This window comes from Stigmatopora argus, chromosome 2, assembly GCF_051989625.1.
Source record: "Stigmatopora argus isolate UIUO_Sarg chromosome 2, RoL_Sarg_1.0, whole genome shotgun sequence".
NCBI classification, from domain to species: domain Eukaryota; kingdom Metazoa; phylum Chordata; class Actinopteri; order Syngnathiformes; family Syngnathidae; genus Stigmatopora; species Stigmatopora argus.
Genome location: NC_135388.1, coordinates 5,680,552 through 5,687,363, shown reverse-complemented (window position 1 = coordinate 5,687,363; position 6,812 = coordinate 5,680,552).

Sequence of the window (6,812 nt, the reverse complement as noted above, 5' to 3'; positions counted from 1 at the left end):
CTGTTCTGCTTATCCTCACAAGCATCTCCAACATTGCACGCGTAATGGAGCATGCTGGCCTATGTTAATCCTGTCTTTTAGCTCAGCGGTCAGCACGCTCGACCTTCATTTTGACGGCAAGGGTTTGATCCTCGGGTGGGATGAGAACAGGAAACACAGTGCAGTGAAGCCACCATTACTATCAGACCAGTAGCACACATGTCAACGTTTGTAAATCCTTGTTCTGATTTGATAATATAGGTTAGTCCAGAATTCTAGTAAAGAAATTGACATCCCGATGAAAATGGACTTGAGTCACTATGGGCCGTTTGGCAACTCTAGATTAAATTACCTAATGAAAAGTATTTATTATTTTAAAAAGTTAGACAAAAAAGCCTTCACAAGAGGATTTGGAGAATTAATTCAGTATTGGAAAGAAAAAAAACACATTTCCCACACAACTATTCATGTGCATGTTTTGCGGGTGTGGGAGGAAACTGGAGTACCCAGAGAAAAACCCACGCAAGCCCTGGGAGAAAATGCAAACTCCACACAGGGAGGTCTAATTCTGGGCTGGAACCCGCAATCTCAAAACTGTGAGGCCGGCACGCTAACCACTCAACCGCAGGGCCGCCTCCAACTAAAACTTGCAAAAATAATGTTTACATTAGGACCCTATCTGTTTCTTCTCTGCACGAAAGTGATCAAATTAGGGTTTTTCTAAGAAGCAGTAAAAGCATTGTGTTCCACGTGTAATTCAATTGCACATCAGCTTTTGCCAGGGGGAATGATTTCTATTAGATATGGTTGATCAGTTCATCCCATTAAAGTCAATGACTGTCCTCTTTGCTCTTCGGGGGTTTGTTTTATAAAAGCCTAATAGGCTCGGTTTGTTGTGTTGTGTGGAGATTGATTAACTGCAGTGGAGCAAGGGAGCAGGTAACGAGAAAATATCATATTACTGATGTTCTTGTTTTTTTTCCTGAATTACTTCTGTTTATTTAGAACACTGTGTATCTGCCCTATCGGCTACCGCACACAACTCAAACCAATGGAGGTGCACATTGAGTTAGCTGAACCCGTAACATTTGCAGTTGTAACATTGGTGCTTTATCAGGTCACATTAGTTCCATCCTTCTCTCTCGCTCTCTCTCTCTCTCTTTCTTGAGGTTTAGGCACTCCAGCTGTTGACCTTCAAGATGAGAAGGTAATGAAACAAGATGTAGCCTCTCAGCAGTCACACCACGAACCTCTTCTGCATTCAGCTAGAGTCACAACCTTCTTCCTTTTACCTCACTGACACCTAACCCTAACCGCTTGACTATTGCAAACCGAACATTTTGTGTCTGTGGGATTTTTGTACTGCCAATACTTCTAGAAGAACAATTGTTAGGTTGCCAAGACTCAGTCAGGTTTTCATTTTCTATTGTTGTGAGGTTCTTCCCTGGTGTTCCCACCAGTTACAATTGTGCAAATGTCTAAAATTGTTTGATTAAATGAAAGATTATGATTTAAAACTACAGGTAGGCGCGGATAAGCTTGGAAGGGTGACTGCATATTCTCTACCTCGGTCCCAGTATGCAGAAGCTCCCCATCTTGTGGAAGACTTCCTGTGTGTGGTTCCAGTTTTATCCAACTTTACAACGTCTTTTCTTGAGTCTGTATCCGTTTTTGCTATTGCAACCAAGATGGCGCCGTTCAAGTGGCAGCCGGTGGCGGTAGCTCCGTCCACTCTTGTTCGTTTTGTGTTTTTGCTGCTTTTCTGTCTTAATGATTTGATTTGGTGATTCTTAATGATCCCATTTACTTTGCTTTGCTTTGTACTTTGTGATTTTCCTTTGTTGTTCATGCGGCCTTTGCGACTGTAATGTGTAACTTGTAACTATGTGTTTTTTTTTCTGTATCTGCATTCCCCCCTTCTTGCTACTGACACAATGAAATTTCCCGAATACGGGATGAATAAAGTTATCCAATCAGAGGAAGAATAATCGTTTTCCGACCCGAACGTTGTCGATTCCAAACGCCAAACTGGTGACCATGACACTGAATCCTTTTTTGCATGAATAGGTGCATGTCGAGATAGTATCAATGTGCTGTGAATACCTTGAGGGTAGAAACCATGATACAAAGGTGTATATGTAGGGAAAGAAAGCTCATTCACTGCAGGGAACGAAGAGTTATAGCCCAACCATGGATTGATTATATTATTGGATAAGAGGACTTTTAGAACATTAGTGCAGCTTAGAACTCTGGTTCCAACTTGTCTCCTGAATCAGTCATAATTGTATATGCTTGTCATGTGAGGATTAGGTTCAGATGTTGTTGACAAAAGTCCACAAAAATGGAGTTAAGGCAACTGAAACTCTTCTTGGTAGTTGAAGATGAGCATCTGGATGACAGAGTCGATACGCTAATTTATTTTCATCATTTGCATCACCATGACAGCAATGTAAAGGTCCGGCCCTTAGGGTAAGAATCTGATAACCTTTTTCATACAGTTCAGACTTGGGAAATGTCTTCGCTATGTTGAGGTCATCAGAGCATGACTTGAAATTGACACATGAATAAAAAAGCACCTTAAAAAGTTTTCTAACATGTTTCTTGTTAACTTATCTTGATTTTTGTATTGTATTGTACACGTACATCTATTTTTGAATCATGTCATCTTATAGAAGGATTCAGTGCTAACTCTCTGGTGTTATGTTTGAACTTATATGTTCTTTTTTAGACTTTTGTTTTGCACCCAATCACTCTTAAAAGTAAGATACATAGATACCAAGCAATGATATATTTGTTGTTGCTATTTTATGACCGTTTCACTCAAACTGTAGACATTATTCATTATTTCATCAACTTTGCTACTCACCAACTAGTTGCTAATTTTCACCCAAAGAATACAATCTGGAAGTGAACCAAACACACAATCGTGAACCACCCAAAGCACGGGGGTGAGAAAATAAACCTCCTGTGTAGAAAAAGTAATTTCACTAACCTGATGTTTTATGCGGATCTGCCCTGGCTGGAACCTTCTCTGTTTGGACAAGCCATCACACAGGAAATGAGGAACAATCACTTCCTTGAGAGAATAATAGGGAGAAAATCAACAAGGTGTCATCTGGCACGATAGGAAATGTAACAATGAGATCTGGAGGAACTCCCTGATGAGCCCAACCAGACAGCTTGCCAGAGATCAAGCCCTCAGGGGTCAGGGGGATTTTCACGAGGCCTCTGTTCCGAATGGAACATGCAAAATCATAAAGACAATCTAGAATAAAATTAGACAACACTCAGACCTGTTTTTTTTGTCTTTAGCGGTGGAAGAAAAAAACTGCACTAATTACAGGAAGAGTGGACATTTGTTGATGGTGACATGTTACCCGAAATGGTACAATCCATTGGATGAAATTTAATAAATGCATTTACAGTACAATACTTCATTTCCTTAGGTGGTGTGTAACCACAAACTGTAGCATCTGCATGTTGTCTACAAGCTATGGAAAACAAAGTTAAGACAATCTAGCTGATAGTAATCAGCATTAGTACAGGAAGGTTCAATTCAAATCAGAACAACTACAATGAGTAATGAATTTTAACGAACATTAAAATAAATGAAGTTGAAATGTCCTCTTGTTTAATTAATTTAGAATGGCCCTCAGATGGCTTGAGAAATGTTTGAAGCTATACGAAAAAAGTTGCCCACTCAGAGAGCCCCAGATGGCTTGCATTAAGGAGCAAACTCTATTATCATTAATTTCCTACTGTATACATTATGTCATAAGACCTTGGTTTTGTTCATCTACAGCAGGGGTGTCAAACCCAGTTTGGTTGGTGCGCCACATTCATGGTGACCAGATCTCATGTGGGCCGGACCATTTTAGATATAATATTTAGATATATTTTTTAAATGGATTAAAAGAACTGGATTAAAAGCCCTGAATATTCAGTGTGTTATAGACCTAAAACAATGTTTATTTTAGCTTTTTTATATATATTTTTAGATTTAAAAAAATGATTTTTGAACTAAAAACACAGAAAAAAATGATTAAAAAAATACAATTATTGATTTAAAAGGAGGAAAATCAGGAAATTTAATATACATCTATACTCTTCATTTTAATTTGATCCTAAAACAGAAAGTCGGCACTCATGATTTACTTTCCCGGGCCACACAAAATGATGCGGCGGGCCAGATTTGGCCCCCGGGCCGCCACTTTTACACGTGATCTACAGACAAATTATACTGAATCTACCGCTTAATGCATTTATTCAGACTGCTTTACAGACAGCAGTGTAGATACATTGGCGTGTGTGTATATGTTGAATGTGCATGTGTTTGAGACTATGCATCCTGTTGTCAATAACAGGAATTATCCATTCCAGGAACCTAAAACATAAATAATAACACTTTGTTACCATTATGCAACATCTCCCCAAAATACCCACCCATTTGGAATGTGATGTTTTTAGTAGGATATCCGGATTTTTGAATCATCAACCTTGAAAACCAACGCTCCCGAATTTTGGGGCATTCCAATGGGGATTAAATTGCATGATTCCTTCACTCCAATAATAAAACAAAATGTTACATACTATATCACGTGTCAAAGTGGCGGCTCGGGGGCCAAATCTGGCCCGCCGCATCATTTTGTGTGGCCCGGGAAAGTAACACAGTCATGAGTGCCAACTTTCTGTTCTAGGATCTAATTAAAATGAAGATTATAGCTGTATAGGGAATATTTCCTGTGTTTGCTCATTTTAAATCAATAATTGCAGACGATTTGTACAAATTTGAACGTCCAAAAATGATCTATCGATCAGCACGATTGAAAAAGCAGTCAATTTATTAATAAATTAATTTTGGCAGCCTAGTTGGAAGACATACTGGCCCTCCAGATGAAATCGAAACTACAAAACATGAGTTTAACACCCCTGATGGTTCTCACAAATTAGTCAGATAGCAAACTTGGGTGTAGCAACCGCACCTGCCTCTTTCCCGCTCATTAATGAGGAAGAGCGCCGTTGCATCAGATCACTTAAAACCAACGCCTGTTCCCTAAGCCGTGCATATGAAGCCCATGTGGTGCTTGGGCTCCTAACCAAGGCTGCATGTTCTTCAGCCAGGTCCTGCCACCAAATCAGATTAGTGGGTGCCTATCTCCCACAATCTGCTGCGACAGGATCGGCCCCAAGGCGCTCCTGAAATGGATACAGCAATATACAATGTAAGAGGATGAATAGCTGAGTGTGCGCATATGCGTTCTTGTCAGTGTGTCTGCACTTGGTTGGGGGGGTTCAGCGGGGGGCACACAAGAAGAAGTCCCAGCATTTTAAAAAGGAGCAAGAGGCACATGCCTGGATTGATCTCATCAGCATGGATCCAAATGAAATGAGACGCTTGGAAAAGGTTAAATCCAATTGTAATGTGGAATTCACAAGTTTGTTTAAGCGGTTGGGCTTTTAATAAAGGCACAAGCCCTAAAATCATTTATCGTGGCCTCACTGGTGCACATGGGAAAGATATACTGTAAGTAAAATTGCAGGGATATTAAATAACATTAGCGTTATAAGATTTAAATTGTTCACTGTATAAAATAATTTCACAGTGGAGTATAAATGGATATGTGCTAATAGTTGAAATCTGCATTCAATGCATTCAATTTGATGAAGATACCAAACAAATGATTGTGCTTGGTCAAAATACTGTGCCTTATATCGAGTAAAAATTCTTGTGAGAACTAAAGAAACAATTGTAGGTAAAACCAATATGTAGATAACAAAAATCCTCACAACGTCGTCGCCAAAAACAATGGTATTATCTATGTTACTCTTATTTATATTAGTGAAACTGAAAAAATAAATAAATCAGGGACATGTTTACTTTTCATTATTTAATATAATGATGACGGATGATGTCATTATGTAGATAAAGTGATTGGAAATGTGAGGTGCTATGGATTGATTTTGTAATTATAAGTGCTAAGTGATTGTAATTCAAGGGGTGCTGTTTTATAATAGAGAGAATAAGACCCCGTTAGAAGAATGTGTGTGTGTTTTATTTTCTTTTTTATTTTATTGAGTTTTTGTTTTTTACTGTGGGAAAAGGGGAGCTCTCTAGTACAGGGAGGAGTTACTACAGAGTAGATTGTCCAAGTCAAACAACCTTTGGTGGTTGACTTCCAAGCTACACACATTTCTGAACAAAATTTCCCCAAGAGAAATAATGTGCGCCATTGCATCATAAAACCTTTATTAATTGGAAAAACAATCTTTAAAGAAATATTTTTAGATGACTAATGTTTAAAAAAGCATTAGCCACCACAAAACAATTCTATGAAATATGCAGAAACCTAGTCACCATTCATGTAATGATGAATAATAAACAGTAAAAGAATGGTTTTTGCAGATAATATGCTGGCATGCTGCATGAATTTGAAGGTTGACAGGTAACGATCATGACTTGAAACATTCCCAAGACCGATATGCTTTTTCTTTTCATTTCGAAGGAAAAATGTTGATATTAACTCATTCAATGCAGTCAGAATGGTTGATATTGAATCAACATGTTTTAGTGCATTATCATTTTTCAGGGCCCTCCCAGTAAAATGTATTTTGTACCGTTAATGGCAACCATTAAATCGGTTTGGGGTGGGGGCATTTAAAGCTGTTAAAACTGCAAGAAAGATGGTGATCTGTTTCCTTAATTTAGTATTGTGAGGGGTAATACACCACAGTCAATAGTTATGATATGATCAATGTAAAAAAAGGCCTAAAATAAACTAGGTTGTGCCCTCCAAAGAAAACAAAAATCGTGACTCAGTTCACGGTTCATTGGT